Source organism: Festucalex cinctus, chromosome 10 (genome assembly GCF_051991245.1).
Source record: "Festucalex cinctus isolate MCC-2025b chromosome 10, RoL_Fcin_1.0, whole genome shotgun sequence".
Taxonomy (NCBI): Eukaryota; Metazoa; Chordata; class Actinopteri; order Syngnathiformes; family Syngnathidae; genus Festucalex; species Festucalex cinctus.
This window is the reverse complement of record NC_135420.1, coordinates 6,675,856-6,694,894: the sequence shown is the minus strand read 5'-3', so window position 1 is coordinate 6,694,894 and position 19,039 is coordinate 6,675,856. Positions and strand designations below refer to the sequence as shown.

The 19,039-nt window shown below is 38.1% G+C and overlaps 1 protein-coding gene across 1 annotated transcript in view; it reads left to right on the top strand.

Moving 5' to 3' along the window:
- Nucleotides 1-1,786: 1,786 nt before the first annotated feature.
- lrrc7 (leucine rich repeat containing 7) overlaps nt 1,787-19,039 on the top strand; it is a 186,322-nt gene continuing 169,069 nt past the window's right edge. Inside the window, exon 1 of the mRNA XM_077533314.1 lies at nt 1,787-2,227. The gene's annotated coding sequence lies outside the window, so the exon portion shown is untranslated. The remainder of the gene's footprint in view (nt 2,228-19,039) is intronic.

The following is a 19,039-nucleotide window of genomic DNA, read 5'->3' as shown; positions in this document are numbered from 1 at the left end:
TGTGTGATACTGTATTAGTGTTTGTCAGCCAGCTACTTCCTGGCTCATGGGAGGTGATGAATAGAATGAAGAGCAGCATCTGTGAAAACAACTGGGTGCCGAAGCTGTGTGCCAGTTCTAGTGTTATCTGGAAAATGCCAACCAGCCTTCATGCTGCCGGCCTGTGGATGTTGGCCCGGGTCAACTTGCATGCACCTCCAAAAGAGCAAACAGCGCTTTTGCTATAGACTCTTTCATGGCCTACGTCACAATGACGTCACGTTGTTTACTGAAGGCAAAAACAACTTGCCGCTGGAGGCAACGAAGTGAAGCTAGAAGTAAACAACGTTGATTGTCTGTAGAAAATGTCGTCTTGTTGTGTTTTTGGTTGCCAGAATCGTCGACAAACAAAAACTTATCGCATCCCAGCCTCTGCCAGTCAGAGTAATCGCAGACGGCTGTGGTTAAGCGCGATTAGGCGAAAGGACTGTTTGAGACTATCATCAACAATGCTCGTGTTTGCAGCGCACACTTCATATCAGGTAAGATTTAACTATCAGCTTCAGCCTAGACAATGATATGGGCTAGAATTAGTTGTGTTTGAATTTACTTAAATTAGTCATTATTTGTGGGATTATTTTTACATGCACGGACTTACAAAAAGTCAGTGTTTACATGCTACATGCGCGAACGCTAACCACTAGCTAAACAAACGTTAACTGTATGTTTCAGTTTTGTCTAGGCGAAAGCCCCCACAATGGTTCAGATAACTTCTTGTCAACTTTTTGTAGGAGATTTACATGCCTCGTATATCCTCGTCTTCTGTCCCTGTCGTTGACTTGGCAGCACTTGCGACCGCACGACACAAAAGTCTTCGCTCAAGTTGTTATATTCTAAATTATGTCCATTCAAGACATAGTTAGTTGTAGACATGTAATGATTTATTGGCCTTCAGTTTATCTTTAGTATAAACGTTCAGTTTTTCTATAATGCAGATTTAAATGTACGGCCATTGCACGGTGGGTAGTCCTGTTAAACCGTCTATCCAGTGCGTGAGTGCATAGGGGTCGGTCAGTAAACATCGTCCCATCAGTCAGTTAACTTTTTAAAGTAACATTCACGGTCGTGGGGAGTCAGTTTACTCGCATATTAACTCAAATGGCCGTTTTCCGCATCCTTTCCGACGTGTACTTTCTGTGAAAATATGCTAACCGGTGTTAGAACCACATGCCACTGAGGTGTTTTTGCCTCCAGCCAATGCGTCACATTGTTTACAATCTTTGAAGGGGTCTATTAGTTTGTTGCATCCCCGCCCCCACACACAAACACCTCTCCCGGTGTTTCTTGGTGTCTCTTCTATACTCTTAAAACTGTGCTGGGAAAGACAAACAAAAAAGAAACATTCTGTGCCACCTGGAAAGAATGAGTGATAAATACTCTTTGACCATTAACTGGTAACTGAAACAATTTACAAAACAGCAACTTCCAAAGTAAACAGGTTGATCTCATCAGGTACGGTTCATTTGGAGTTAAGTGTCCCGTATTGTGAGTAGTTGTATTATACTGCGCTGTCAACTTGATATCCTTTTATCCTGTCACTTGCAGTACTGCTATTACATTGACTGTTGAGGATGTGCTCAACACAAGCTGCTGCAGAGGACTAAAATATTCAACACACCTCTACAAAGGGAGAGAGTTAAGGACTTGAACTCCTTCCTCTCTCTCCCACATCTCCCCTGCTTTGGCAGTATGCTGTAGGTTCGCATGCCTATCTGTTGCTAGGCAACTATAAAATAAAGGCTCCGAAGTCGTAGCGGTGAGAGGGAGAGAGCGAGAATTCACAAGTACTGCAATTCGCCACTGTTTGTTTGGCGCTGCACATGATCCCATCACAGCTTTCAGTATCCATCTGTGGATCCGTTTGGACTTGTGACTCCTGGTCCGCCATCGGGCAACCAATCAGAACCAGCTGGGGGGGCGGTCCTGCTGGTTCCCAAGGTTACCCGCGTGATTGACATTCAGTCTCCTGCAGCGGAGCGCGCAGCAGTGTATCACTGATGCTCCTGCTTTCCTCCGGAGACTGTGAAGAAATCTGGAAGCAAGGAAGATAAGACCGGAGGAAGAAGGATGCTTGTGATTTAAAAATCTTCTGTTTTCTTGCTTTCCTGATTGGAAAAAAGATGAACGCGGGAGCCCTGGAAAAAGCCGGCTGAGGAAAAAGAGGAGGACGAAGACGGGAGATTTGTTGGTGAGAGTTGGTTCTGTCCGCTTTGCCTTTATTGTTGAGCTGCTCATGTCACTGTTATGACTTACTGGGACAGGCTTGGACTGTTTTTCATTTTCTGCATGCGTGGGAGTGGTGAAAAGGTTCTTTGCTGTGTGGGTGTTGAAAACCTTTTTACAGTATCGCTATTGTCACAGCTAAAAGAAAATATATGAGCCACTCAAAATACTGTACAGCTATTCTTGTAATAACTACATGCGATTCATATTTTAGGGTTTGATGTTAAGGCTTGTCAACTATCTGCATAAGAGGAGGAGGCGTATCAATTACATAATGCTTCATCTCCATCAGGGAGCTTAACATAAATATGCAACACTTGTGTTTCCCTTTTAATTCACGACTGCATGCTCTGCTATGTGTCAAGAGTGTTTTTATTTATTTATTTTACTGTGCATGATATATCAGCAGACTGGTTTTATGAGCACCTCCTGTATGTTACACAAAGTCTTCATCAAGACTCCATTGGTGTCATCAGATTTAACAAAACTTACACTTTAATGCATTGGACTAATTTCAAGCGCACGTAGCATGCATGCTAGCAGGCGTCCCAAAAACTGCAAGTGACCTCGGGTAAGACGACAGCTGCTTGCTCCATGCCCTAAGGACTCAGTTTTGCACCATCAGGGTCTTTCTGCTTAACTGCGTCCCCCAGTGGGAGTCCTATTCTTTACCATCTGAGGACACGCCACTTTGGGATCAGGTGTGTTTGTGCTACCAACAGCGCTAGTGGGAACGTTACTTTTTAAAAGTAATTAGTTACAGTTACTTATTACTTGCTCCAGAAAAATAAGGGAGTTAGCAATTGAATTACTTCATAACAAAAGTAACTCGTTACCAGACAAACTATTTTCAGTACTTAAAAAAAAAAAAAAAGTTTTATATGAAATTATTTATTTTAAATTTTGAATCAGTTTTCAAAATGCATTTAAAATGAGTAGAATGGCCAGGCAATTCTATGTAAACGTCATTAATTATTGCACTTAAATTGACAACGGAGGTTTTTCCTAGATCAGTGGTGTCCAAACTACGGCACGGGGGCCATTTGCGGCCCGGCGTCCATTTTTCAGTGGCCCCCGACATATGCTAAAAATGGCATTTGACTCAGTTAAAATAAATGAACAAAAACAAAATTTTTTGGAGATGGTCAATGTAAGAAGGGAGGGTATTGAAAAACAGGTGCCATTAAAGGTTATTTTAGTTAACTAAAACTAATGAAAAAACTACAACTAAAATTCAAAAAACAATATTGTTACCGAAATAAAATAGAAATGAAAATGCTTTTAAAGAAATGAAAACTAACTGAAAATACATTTTATGTTTACAAAACTAACTAAAACTAACTAATTATAGCAAACATGTCCTTCGTTTCAGTCTTTGGTAATTAATTTAATGCATGAGGCTTTGGGGATGATTTTAAATGTGATTTTTAGTAATTTATTTTTATATAAACCGGAATAATGACGTTTGACAGTATGTCACACAGAAGTGACGTCATCTAGCAGTAGCGAATAGAAAAGCACCTTCAGATGACGTTGCTCCCATGGTGTTTTTTAAATATTGCGCACAAGTAATACACATTTAAAAAAAAAAAAACTAATACTAATACTGAAACTAACAAACTAAAACTAAGCATGTTTTTAAAGAACTAAACTTATACAAATTAACAGAACCACCCTGAAAACTAATAAAAACTAACTAAAATGGAAAATTCCAAAACTCTAATAATCCTAACTGCCATATTACAAATAAATTAGTTTATATACTGTAGCATTTTTCTAGATATGCAAAAGCACAAATACATTATTTGTACAATATTTAGGACTTTGTGGCCCTTGCGTCCTTCTGATTTTCTGTATGTGGCCCTCAAGTGAAAAAGTTTGGACACCCCTGTCCTATATTGTGTGTAAACACGCTAGATCTGCTTGGCTGCCAATCATGAGATTGGCACCTGCTGATGACGTCAGGCTACAGTATCAAAGGGGGGGAATGTTCTGTGGCTTTGGGAATCGCATTGTGGTTGATGTAGGATGAGGAGAAGTCCGAGTTTAACCCGGACATTCCCATTCTGAGTCTTGTGTCCCAAAATGCAGCATATTATGCCAGCCCCATTGTTTTGTCTCACTTTTACACAGGTCCCGTCCCGGTGTCCAACTTTTTAAGCCAATTGTTTGGGCCATGTGTATGTCAATCAGACACTTGTCATAGCAATTCTTACAATAAACCAATTAAAAAGGAACTTAACTGTAATATTTCTTCCTATTTACTTTCACACTCGTGTTAATGTAGTCCTAGTAGCGGACCCAACGCAAGCTGAGCTTTTCTGGCGGCGTATTTCCAATGTTACAATGCGGGATCGATGTGAGGGAAACTCATAGCAGCTTCAAATAGCTGTCGTGACTGAGCAAAAAAGGTTGTCTAATGGTGAGTACATTGACTTGTTTATCACAGTTGAACTGTCAACCAAGAGAGCATTTAGCTAAAGCATTAGCATTAGCATTAGCTAAAGTAATAAAACCACCGGTCACCAGATTGACTAGCAATAAAATTTGTTGTAAATAATTCCTGGTGAGAACTGATTGTATTTCCAGCAAAAGTGTAGTGTCTAGTGTTAATTTTATTAGCCATTCTTAAATTTTGTCTCAGTTTTAGTCCTGTTTCAATCCCGTTTCAGTTTTTATCATAGTTAGTCAACCTCATCCCATTTTTATTTAGTACGCGTTTAGTCGACTATAAATCTAGCATTAGTCTTTATTTTAGTCCAAGAAAACATAATTTTATTCGTCTAGTTTTAGTCAACAACATCTGTCAACGTTTTACTCTACTTTTAGTTAGGACAGTCATTTTATCCCTGGATTTTTGTATTTATTTTTTTGTCAGCAGGTTATGTTGACCATAACAGATCTAAAATATTTCACATACAATTTTCTCACATCTTTTTGATGAAACACAACTTCACACACAATTACAGTGGCTATTGTGGCTCCATGCTATGAGCTAGAATTAGCCAGCATTAGTTGGCGGTCAGATTAATATTATTGTTGGAACTTTATAACAGTTGGATAAATGTTACGTTATAACTATAATGAATTTTTTTTTAGCTGTTCACCGAGAACCCACCTTCTGTCTGTCCCATGTGTTTGTGCATGTTGCACTCGCTAGCTGTTAATTTGAAAAAGGGGTGTGTCGCTGTGTGTCACATGACAATGAAAGATTAGCAGAGACAAGATTTTACAAAAATTATATAATTTTCGGCTCATTTTTGTTCACAAAAATGCATAGTTTTTAGTCCAGTTTTTATTAAGTGAAGTACATTTTCATCTCGTCTTCATTAGTCGACGAAAATGCATACTGATTTAGTCCCAGTTATTGTTTATTAATGGTGGTTTTAGTCTCGTCTAGTCTAATTTTAGTCCGGTGAAAAATGTGTGTTGACGAAATTATTTTTGTTAGTTTTTGTTGACGAAATTAACGCTAGTAGTGTCCCAGTTTTTCATTTTGAAAATCTGGTCACCCCAGGACATGTTTTATGGAGAAATATTTCACTTTATTTACATACTGTAACAAAATGGGTTATGCATGTTGTTGTTCGTTCTTTGTTGTATGTTCTGTTTTATCAAGAGACGTATCTCCAAGTGTTTGTAAAGGGAGGGGGGGAGCGTGAGCAGTTGAGAGGGAAGCATACGTTAGCGAGAGACCTGTTGCTCGTACCTGAACTTCATCTTGTTGTTGTCCTCTTTTGGCGTGGCTACGGCCTACAGTAGCTGTTTGTGTTCTAAAAAATGGTGAGAAAACCAATTGACGTCTCATGTTAACTATATTTGAGAGATGCAACAATAAGTTAAATTTTGCAGCCCGATCATATCTGGTACCGACAGCGGTTCGGAAATGTCGGGCCATAAGCGGATTTGACATAACACAGAGTACATCCTAATTTATTTATCATAGTGCTGCGCTAGTTAGAAACTTCATCAGGTAGTTCACAGCTTTTCAGATTTGTGCCTCTGTAGATTTTAGCCTCTGTAGAGCTACAGCCTGCCAACAGAGGAGGAAACAACACATCCTCACAGATCTGTCTACTGCAGATATCTGGCCTCTTTTCTGCTTCAGTAAACAGTACGCACAGCAGCGGTATAGAAGAGGGCTAGAGAGATCAAACAGTGAGTCATATTTGAGTACGCAACATTACACATGCCTATTGCCACAACAAGTGTCAGTTAAACCATCAAAAGTTGTACAAAAACGAGAAAACGGAATTGTAGGAGACTGTCACTGAAATCACAAATCAAGAAATAAAAATAATACAATATTAAAACATTCAAAAAAATTAGAAGAAAGAAGACACCACAACAAATCTGATTTGCAGTGAAAAAAAAATAAAAATATGGCATGACTATTCTCTACAATGTATTATAGGTGATGATGGACTGACCTCATTCAAACAAACACAAAATGTGCTCATTTCCAGTCTTGGCAGTGCTAAAACCCGAACCCGCTGTCAGGTTGAACTGTCAGCGTTTGTGAAAGACATATTTGTGCTTGTTAGCAGGATATTTCCTCACTAATGGAGGAGTGATGAACACAATCCAGATTGTCACCAAAATGCAATGTGTTCTTCCATGGCCCACACAAACTTGTGTGTCAAATCATCTTGTGCCATTTGTGGTACCTATTGTTTCAGTACTACAGTATTTTCCATCAAATAAAAAAATATATTTGAAGGTTGAGGGATATTTATTAAAATCATTTTAAAACATATATTAAGCAAAACAGTTATGGTGGCATACAAAAGATTGTATTGAAGTTTTTTCAGTTGTAGGTCTACAGTTCTGTAGGGTAGTTTTGGAAGAATGGAAAAAATATATTTTCACAGCATCTACACAGAGTTGCGCTTTTGTGTATGAAAAGTACTGTCAAGTTTGATTTGATCTAATTTGATTTGATACTGTTCAAAGGTGAGATTTGAGCGGAGTGGACACTATTTTCTGGCCATTCAATCTGGAGTCTGTTGGTTCCCAGGTCTGTAGAATCGAAGTTCCACTGTGCAAGGGGATCTGCCCATTCAAGTCCATTTCAATGATGGTTCATGGTGAGCTGCTGCATAAACTGAGGATGCTGTGCAACATTTGCCTTTTCCGTGTGAAGTGTGCATCTATCTCAGGAAAACTAAAGCCTTATTTACGCTCAACGTGGAAGGAGTGGGTACGGAAAGTATCAAGAGACCTTTCAATTTTTCACTCTTTGTTTTTCAATCAAATCATTTTATTTCCCATTAATGTACACTCAGCAACCCATGTTGATAGACAAAAACACAAATGTAGATGTGGTATACAATTATATTCAAAAGTATTATTATTTAGAAATTTATTGTCCCCACAGGTATTTTGTGTTAATTTACAGTGCAGACCATGTTTAGAGGGTGGTCATCTTTTGTTATTACTTTTAAGAGTTGAGGAAAATGTGGTATAAGCGAAATGCGCATCTCGAGTTCAAGGTGTATTATGGGTGGCGGCGTGGTGCATTATGGGTAGGCGAAACTACCAAACGGTCATTGAAAATGAATTGGATCCAATGGAATCTGTTCTGATAGGAATGTTTCAACCACTGGAAAGTTGCTGTTTTTTATGAACATACATAGCATGTGGTTTACTGACATCGGGGAGTTTTAAAGTGTAGTTACGCAAAGATTGTCACCACTCTAATCTCCACCGTTCAAATTGATTGGGTAGTTGGTAGCCTCGTTCTTCCCCTCGCGCATGCGCAAACTTAATACGCACTTCGCTTATTCTAGAAAGTTGGAATTACTAACGCCAACCAGCGGAGGGCAGCGTTCGCTAGTTTGTGTACATGGCCTAGGGGGAGAGCTTCACATTCTAAAGCGAAGAAGAGCCACACGTAATGTGGAGAGAGCCGTGTGTGAACGCTGTACATTAAATGTATGATATTTTGTATTTTGTAGGTAAGAGAAGGTTGCTAGAACACCATATATTGATGGATGCTTATGTTTATTGATCGTTTTGTGTTTCATATTGAAGTGAATATTGTTTAGAATGATGTTAGTTATCTCGAACATGACTGAGTAGTTCAAATGGATGACAACGTTACTGTTACTTTACAATGGCGAGAGAGCATGAGGTACGGTGTTGCTATTGAATGATGCTACTGCATTATTATTATTTTGTTTTCGATACTTGATAATGATGATGGTGTATTAGAATTGCATTCTAAAGCGAAGAACCACACGCAATGTGGAGAGAGCCGTGTGAACGCTGTACATTAAATGTATGATATTTTGTGTTTTTCAGCAACTCAAAATAAAAACCCACAAATATTAAATGTGTAGCGCCAAACTGCATCCTGCACCCCGCTACAGAGACATTTTTGCAAATTTATTTATTTTTTAAAAAAAAAGGAAAAACTGAAATGTCACCTGATCATATGTATTCAGACCCTTTTCTCATGAGTAGAAGAACCCTTTTGAGCAAGTACAGCCACAAATCTTCTAGGAAATGACGCAACAAGTCTTACCTCAATTTGAGGATACGCTACCATTCTTCCATGCATATCCTCTTCAGTTCCATGAGGTTGGGTGTGGGTGCACAGCCATTTTTAGGGTTTCTCTAGAGATGCTCAATTGGTTTATAGGTCAGGGCTCTGGCTGGCTGGGTTCTTAAAGAATGGTCACAAAGTTGTTCCAAAGCTACTCCTTTATAATTCTGGTGTGTGCTTAATTTAAGGTCATAATCTATTTAAGTTTTTCTTTTTCTTTTTTTCTTTTTAAAAAAAAAAATAAATTAGCAAAATTCAACATTTCTGTTTTTTTCTGTCAAGATGGGTGCTGAATGTACATTCATGTGAAATAAAATGAGCTTTTTTGATTTTAGCAAATGGCTGAAATGGAACTGAAAAATTTAAATGGTTCTTAATACTTTACATACCCACTGAACATGCATACACAATTTGGCTGGTGACTGTATTGCCGCCTTCATGTGGTATCGAAATTATGGTTAATACCACATGTCGAGTAGAAAATTGCACATGAACGCCCCCTCATGTCGTATTTTCTCCTGGACAATTGACAATTATTTTGATTCCCGAATTTCCAAGTTGAGAGAACCTTTCAAGTTTCAACATGGCGGAGAGGGCTGAAAGATTTGTAAATGGCAAGAAGTTGTCGTGTGCTGAGAGGTTGGATCCCAAAGTACAGACACTAATAAGGTTTTAACTATTTATTCACATCGAGAGGCGTAGAACAAACTTGACTAGACGAAGAGAGTTGCACAGAGGGACAGAGAGCAATAATCCGGCAAAACACACACAATTCTCAGACTGCACCTACACACAATGAATCGATCTGATTGGTTGTAGCAAGTAAAGGACTAAAGAACGACATCACATAGGTCCAGACATCACCTAAAGGATTCAAGATTGACATCACATAGCCTAACACTAGTTGAAATTAGATGATGGTTACATCAGTTCAAAACAGACACTTGACCTCACGATCGTGAACCCAACTTAACAGTAATGAACTCAAACTTAACCCTGGTGTGACCCCAGCCATGACAGAAATATTCACACATAAGGGCGTTGTCGTCTGCTAGGTGGTTGTTTTAAAATTGACACAATTACGTAGCATACACAATTCAACGTCCTGTCCTTTTCAACTCATTATTTGCCGTAATTGTTCGGTTTTACAAGCAAAGACTACGTCAGCTGCCATGTGTATTTTTTTTTTGCTACAATAATAAAAGCACATGAACAGAACTTGGTCATAATTAGGAGTGTCCAAGTGGTCAGGTCCATCTTTCCCATAGCAAGTGAAGGCAGGGTTAGTTAGTCTGCTTGTTTAGGAAAAATATGAATATGGGGAATCCTTTAATGCCAACTGAACATAAAATGTTGTATTGCCTCACATGCATTTGTTCGCAAGGGATCAGGGATTGTGCTACTTTGACATCAAAATGTTATCTTGCTTGACAGTTGAAAAAAAAAATGCTATTCACTCACCAGATACGTCAACTTCCACACCCACCATTCTCCAAGCCTAGTCCTTTTCGGAAGCCTACTGGTTTTTGGCTTGGTTCCAGTCTGCATCGGAAGCTGGCTGTGTCGTTAAAAAAAAGCCATTTTTATTTATTTCTTTTTTATTTTTATTTTTTTTTCTTTAAACACAGTCCTGTCTGACAGTGCGAACTCGAACTGCATTGACTATATGGAAACGCACCGCCAGAAATGCTCAACTCGTGTCCGGCCCGACTGCAGCATTAGTCTGCATGGTGTAAGACAGTTCGTATTATTATTATTATTATTATTATTATTATTATTATTATTATTATTATTATTATTTTCATTATTTAATGCCAACTACATAGCAAAATGTAGTATTATAATAATAATAATGATAATTTATTATTATTATTATTGTTATTATTATTATTATTATTATTATTATTATTATTATTATTGTTAAGTGGCAGCATATACAGTGTGTAACAGTAATTTGTGGGTAATACTATTTGTAATCTAAGATGAAGCAAGAAGCAGAGCCACTGACATTTTGTCTAACTATTCATTTGCACCTTTTTGTGTGTTTTTTTAGGTGTTTCTTATCAGATCAAACAAAAAGTAACTTTTTTTCTAAATACCCTAGATTTAAATTCATTTGTGTGCGAGTCTGTGTCTAGTTACTGTATGGTTGCATCATTTTTTGGTAGGATTATGAAATGGTGAGCAATGAGCGAGGATGTGAAGAGGGAGCAAACACCGGAAGACAGAAACAAATAGTGGCAATTGTGAACATTTAAACCGGGACATTTTTTTTTTCTGTTTTAAAGTATTGTGCTTTGCTCAAGGGCATCGCCACTATAGTCAGGATGCATACTTGCAACTTGAACCATGACCCTTTGGTCACCCATGGAATATGAATGCCAACATTTTCTTTGCCACCGTTTTCATTTGTGCATCTACTGTATATAGAGACTGAAGTTAGTAAGTGGAAAAAATATCTTGCTTGAAGTCTTACAAATGTTGTGCTTAGACAATGACTGACATTGGAGAGTAACAAGCCCTAACCTTCTTCGGTTTCTAAACTAGTAAACGGATACATTCACTTGTTTCCCTTCAGGTTTTGAAATAAAGTTGATGATTTAAGGTTGAATGCATCGGTCACAAGATCATCGCCTGCCTCGTTAAATTGCCAGCGGCCACTGGCGACCAGCAGTCTGACTCAGTTCTTCAGAGGATGCGCAGAGCCAGACTAGACGAGCAACGTGAGTGACGAAAAGGAAAAAACCGTGTTGGCGGGAGTGGCAGGGACGGCATCCTTGTTGAACATGAAGTCAATTTACAACATTCTTAAATAGTCCCTTTTAGGTTGTTCATTGTTTTCATTCAACAACAATCAAACACAAAAGGAGAGATGATTCATTAAATAAATTCAAAAGTCAGGGTTATTCTTGTAAAATAAACAAAACAAAGCAAAAATCAACAGAATTGTACTTCCATTATATCCAACAAGATGACCATTTTACAAATACAAAATATTGCCAGTAAAATATAATACTAAATAAAAAAAATCAATTTATGTATAATTCTAGGCTTACCTATTGATTGTAACATGATCAATGCAGAAACCATAAATATATTTTTAATGCAATGTAAAAATAATATACTGGTTTGTGATGGTTACATAAAACTACTACTAGTACTAGTAGTAAAACTAGTACTGTGAGGTGAAAATAAATATATCGTCTCAATTTGACACACCACATAGGAGCATGTGCTTAACAACTATGCCAAATTTGAATACCGAAATGAAAAAAATAAAATAAGCCAAATTAGTAAAATGAGGCTTGAAATGGGTAAAAAATAATAATAAAAAAATCGAGCCTTTGTCTTCGCTCTCAAATGCTGTGGCCATGTCAGATGAATGTGCTGAAAGCACGCCAGACTCAACTGTCAAAACTAATACCAATGATGAAAAGTGGATGCTAATTTGGCTGGCATCCTTCTTATGCCTACACATAACTATGTTTGAGCCACAAAATACTAGTGTTGTTCCGATACCGATACTGGTATCGGCAGAGGTGCCGATACTGCATTAAAACAGTGGTATCGGTATCGGTGACTACTCACAAGTAACATGCAGCTCATTTAATTAAATTTAGGTCTCGTCATTGCAGTGGGAGGTGTCCTGCTTAGAAGTCTCTTAAAAATAAAACCAAAAAAAGCTCTGATGGACAGTTTTAGTGATATATATATATATATATATATATATGTATATATATATATATATATATATATATATATATATATATATATATATATATATATATATATATATATATATATATATATATATATATATATATTTAACCTTGACTTCTTAAAACGGTGGCAAACCGTAAAACCGGTAATCGACTTATGCCTACACTCGATGAGATAAACTCAACGGTATTCTGTACTTATTGTATGTGAACGGGCTTCACCATCACTTGAAATACTATTTAAGTATGCTTTACTATTTTAGGGTTCGTTTCATGAAAGGAGCAAGACTTACAGTTGAACACTATAACATGCTAAACTGGTGCTGTTTTGGCAGTCAGACTACTATTTTCACTTTATTTTTGTTTAAATCAGGAGTGTCCAAACTTTTTCCTCTGAGGGCCACATACAGAAAAACAGAAAGCTGCAATGGCCACTTTGATTTTTTTTTTAAAGTTATTCATTAAAAATGGTAAAAATCAATGAAGCAATTATAAATTGTTGATATAATGTGCAGTTACATATTGAAAACTGCTAACAGTCACAAGGCAAATAGTGACCCCTGTGTGCCACTATAATAGATATGCCTCTCCACTGACCAGCAGCTGATCCCAATTTGACATTCTGAACCACAACAAGAACAATCGGTCGTCAACTGACCACACTTAAGAACCATTAATCTAATGTGATGTTTTCACAAATTGGACCTTGACACTAAAGCAACAAGTGGATGAAACTATTTTTTATTTCTGAGACTGAATTATTAGCTGCAAATTTGTGTCTTTGCATAGCTAGAAATGTTTAATCCACCCTTATTATTTTTAGTATTTGCCGCGGGCCACCAAAAAATGTATGGCGGGCCGCTAATGGCCCCCGGGCCGTAGTTTGGACACCAATGGTTTAAATGATAGGAAAATGCAGTTTTCCTGTCGAAATCCACCTGTTTGATACATGGGTAAAAGGAATCTATCTGCTTATTAATCATGTTACAATTTAAGACATAATGGCTCTATTTTTGTAGACGGAGCACATAAGTAAGTAAGTAAGTAAGTAAGTAAATAAGCTTTACTGCTGAGCGATCTTGATTTTTGTGTTAGGTCTAGTTAAGTTTGTTTGGGAATTTGGCAGACTGCGTTGCGCCATGCTGAGCATTCTGGTGGACCAAAGGCATTTTCTCTACACACTACTGCCGTACCGAACAATTTGGTGACAGAAAATAGCCTAATGTAGACCTTAGACCAGATCGGTATTGACCATTTGCACGTGACGTCACTTCCGCCATGGGAACGCCCCCTCCTGAACGCTGGACGGCAAAAGAACCACTTTCCTGGATTGTAACAGTTGAATCTTGTACAGCGTGAAGTCCTTTGTCGAGTCGATTAAATTATAAAATGGTCATATCTTGCTGTGCGGTTGGTTCTACAAACAGACAAGGGAGTAAACCAAATGTTGCTTTTTACCGAATACCTACTCATGAAGACAAAAGACGTCGATGGATAGCGGCAATCAACAGAAAGGACTGACAGCCCGCAAACTATTCACAGATTTGCAGCGAGCATTTTTTACGAGGTTAGTAGATCAATGTTCATACATTTTACTCGTTAATGTACACTTACTACATACACTCTAACAAAGATTGTAACAGGTGGTGTCGAATTACGTGTTTCAAATCACATTAATGATCGTTAATGTGATTAGTTAGCGTAGTTCGTCCACTTCAACTGCAGACACACACACAACTTAGTTTTTAAGTGTACCTTCTTCAATCAAAACTATTAAGTACATCTGACTGAAAATATTCAATGCATACTTGACATAACCACAGTGCTTCAATATAGGACAGAATGTGTAAAATATTTGAAAAAATAAGTCAGTTAGCATGATGAACAAGTTTTATCTTTGCCATTACGAGGTAGCTTGTCCCTCGGGTGTGACCATAGCATCTCGTTGCAGGTGCACAACCAGCAGCAAAAAATGGTATGCGTCTAGACATTTATAAGCTTTTAAATCGGCTCCGGTGTAAGGAGATACATTATTGACAACATAGTGATACAGGTCGTGCACCGTGATGCCCGGAAAATTCGGCGATTTGATGAGCTCTGTGAAAACAGCAGGGGACAGAAGGTAAGGGTCTGTCTTCAACTAGACATTTCTGTAAATATCGCACTCTATGAGCACCTACTAAATGTTCCACTTCTGCCGACAGGCGAACGTCAGTTGAACGAGCAGATTCCATGGCTCGATGGGCAATAATAACTTTTAATTTGTAAAATAAAAGTCGTTCCGCGGCCCGTCTACTTCCATTCAAAAGTCATTTCCTTCCGCCGTCCATGGTGGGGCAGTCACGTCATCACGTGACGTCGGTGCAAATGGTCAATACATTGTGTCCCTGCTAGGGACCAAGCCCTGCCATGAAAATCGTAAGTCCGTGAGTCATCGATCCCCGCCCAACATTTATACATTTACATTTTATATTACCTATAGATCCCACAAGATTATGGTAAAGCACTGCTTTTTTCTAAATGAAACTCCCCAATTCACTTAAACATAGTTCATTAGTGCCAAAATGCCACAAGATGGCTTTAATACATTAATTTCTATGTCCTGAGCACAAAAACAGCAAATAGGTGACTTTTTCAACAAATAACAGAGGATAAGAAAATAAATCAGTGAATAGATGCAAATTAATTTGCTTGTCTTTGGTAAATTGTTTTAGTGAAACATTTTTTTCTTTTTTTTCTTGCATCTTCCTATGCAGTTTGTATGTTTCCATAGCGCCACACAGAAAGATTCAACCCACGCAGTTTCTCCTCCGTTTTACTGATTCTTTTTCTCTTTGACTCGTCAGCCATGATTTTCCTTTTTCCTATCATGCTCGCTGGGGTGTGCAACATTGTCTTTTAGTGGCGTAAAATGCTCATGGTCATGGTAAATGTTCAAATGGAAGATTGTTGCAATAGTTGATACTTGATTGTGAATACGCAGATATGTTCTGTTCGACACCTCTAATCACACACTGTCCACCCACACACAGGATGCCTGTGGACACACAGATAGCGATCCACAGGAGCAAGCACCCCGACTGGATCTTCAGACCTTTAAAGTTGTTGATGATTTTCACAGTGTGTGATGTCCTCTTTGATTCCATGAAGTGTTGATAATGCCCACAGGATGCTTTTCTAACAGAGCGACTGTCTTGTTTCAAATTTGCACTCTCATTTGGCGAGATTAAAGCTACTGAACACAGAAAATCTAATTTTGAATCGCTATTGCCCCCTGCTGATGACAACATGAAACCGCACATACCCTTTATCACAATGCGCACATGACATCACATCCGCAGACAGAGGGCGGGAAATTCGAACCCTAATCCAGTCTGAAAACTGTTGGCCAGGGGCTTGCAGGATTACCCATTGTGAACAGCTAAGCTAATTTAATAATTGCGGTCCGCCGTCCATTTTTTAGTGGCCCGCGACATATGCTAAAAATGGCATTTGACTCAATTCAAATAAAATAAAAACAAAAATGTTTGGAGATGTTCAAAGTAAGAAGGGACCGGGTGTTGAAAAACACAGGTGCTATTAAAAGTTATTTTAGTTAACTAAAACTAACAAAATAACTAATACTAAAATTCAAAAAACAATTTCGTTAACGAAATAAAATAAAAACGAAAATGCTTTTAAAAAAACGAAAACTAACTGAAATTACATTTTATGTTTACAAAACTAACTAAAACTATAATTACAGCAAAAATGTCCTTGTGTTTGTCTTTGGTGTGATTTTTAGTAGATTTATTTTGATATCAACCGGAATAATGACGTTTGAAAGTATGTCACACGGATGTGACGTCATCTAGCAGCAGCCAATAGAAAAGCACCTTCGGATGACATTGCTCCCATGATGTATTTTTAAATATTGCGCACAAGTAATACACATTTAAAAAAACCAAAAAAAAAACACTAATACTAACACTGAAACTAACTAAAACTAAACTAAAACTAAGCATTTATTCAAGAACTAAAACTAATAAAAACAGAACAACCCTGAAAACTAATAAAAACTAATGAAAAATTCCAAAACTATAATAAACCTACTGCCATATTAAAAATAAATTGGTTTATATAGTGTAGCATTTTTCTAAATATGCAAAAGCACAAATAAATTATTTGTACAATTTTTCGGATTAAACTCAATTTCTCTTCATAACATTATGTGGCCCTTGCGTCCTTCTGATTTTCTGTATGTGGCCCTCAAATGAAAAAGTTTGGACACCCCTGCTGTATACAGTACAGAGAATAGCTGTTGTGTGCGCTGATTCCACAAGTAATATTTTATATGAATATTGGATTGGATTGTACTTGATGTTTGAGATAGTATAGCAATAAGGACGATTACTTCTTGACATTTACAACAATTGATTCATGAGAACAAAGTGTTGATAAAAGCAAATTGCAGGATAAAACGTTTTCCTTATTTTAAACAGCTCTAAATGTAACTTCGCTCACACTTATGACAGCCACACCTACTACACATACTGTACTTTTCAGGTATGAACGCATTGCCAATTCACTTTAATGATGATAATTTAAGAATTGTTACTGCATATCTCCTTCTCACTCCTCTCTGTGCTAATTAGTTTCCATGGTAACAGAATGTTGCTGAGCTGATTGTACGGGCTGCCCACTCAGCCTGCACAGCTTTGAAACTCATGCATAACCCTACACAAATAGGTGTTTACACACGCACGCACACGCAGATTTATTACCGTTGCATTACTACACAATGCTTTCACCAATTTGTCACTTCATTCTGTTCTCTGGCAACTGCAAGTATCGTTTATATAAAGATCGATATGTTCAGTTATTTTTGAATATCCATCGAACTGGTTATAAGACAGCGAAACTCCAGAAATGCGCACACTACACAAAAACTCACTCACCATCCCACTCAGGGCAGTGCAGAGAGACAAAGACAGAAACAGAAATACCAAAGTAGGTTAGAGCAAAGCATTCTGGGAACACAGGATACCCCCTGGGCCTCTGCAAGACACACACTTCTTTCTTCTTTACATCGCTTCAAGATTTCACTCTTTCTTTCACCTTCCTCCCCTACATTTCTCCTACATTGCACAATTCTCTGATTTGATCCCTTTCTTGTGTGATGTAACACAAGCGCGCTTGGAGAGAAAATGAGAAAATCAAGTCATTCCTCTTCCGGATTCTGCATATGTCCTCCGAAGTCATTATCTGATGCTCAACTGCTACTTGATGGCACGCTTTTTTCCTTCTCCCGCATAGAGATGTTCTCACGAGTGCATGTTGTTCCACTTTGTGCCACTATGAGGCATCAGTATCTACTTAGTTTTTTAATGAATACATAAATTTTCACCACTTTAAACAGCCTCACGGTTTATTCTTATTTTTTTTTCAGAATAATACACTAGTGATGGGATTTTCGGCTCTTTTCGATGAGCCGGTTCATTTGGATCGGCTCTCAAACGGCTCTTTTAACTTTATCAAAATGTATGGATGAAGTTAACCATACATTTTGATAAATGACTTGGTGAACTAAATATTGCACTCTACTGATTGCAAATAGTAACAATTACCAAGCAAAGAAAAAGATTTTTTTCTAATTTTTATTGAACAAATTAATTGGCTCCATACAATAAACCAGCAACAAAATTAAAACTTCAGCCAACAACAATCAAATAATAAAAAATAGTGAGTAGTAATTTAACTGCAACAGCAGCAGCGAACAAAACAAACATTAGCTACTCACCTGGTCCAGGATAAAAGACCTTGCTTTATTTTAAATTTGCATTAAAAACAAAAACAAAAAAAAACCTAAATATATCAACTTGGGCGGGCTAATCCGGCTCCTTCTCTCATCTGACTTTAACCAATTAAAAATGTCTCCAAATGTTACTGCGTTTTTGGCTCCTCTTGTCGTCCTTTCCTGTCCTGTTTTCTCCTCCTCCTGCCTCTCTCTGTCTGCGGCTGCGCAGACGCAGCTCGCGTGCAGTAACCCCCCAGTAGGCCCCGCCCCTCTCTGAGCACGGCAGCTAAGACACTGCCAAACCTCGCTTCAGACACGTGAAAAAGAGAGAGTGACATAGAGAGAGAGAGAGAGAGAGAGAGAGAGAGAGAGAGGGAAAATGACACCGTTCACTTAAAAGAGCCAGCTCTTTCACGACCGACACATCACTACAATACACGCGGTGCAACTCCCCCCAAAACCAGACTCTTGCTCCACCCCTCAAAAATATTTAAAAACGGTGCTCAAAAGAGGCGAGTGGGAAGCGGGTTTGGCGTGATCTGGCTTTGATTGATTCATAGCAGCAGTGACAATCAAGTAATTTCTATACTACGACGATCTATGCTAATAAACTAACCAAATGCTATGCTAATAAATCACTAACCTGAAAATCGATATAAAAATGTTCGCAAATGCTATAATGGGGCATATGCCACGGAATAGGCGGGACTTCCGGGTTCAGACACCAGAGCTGTT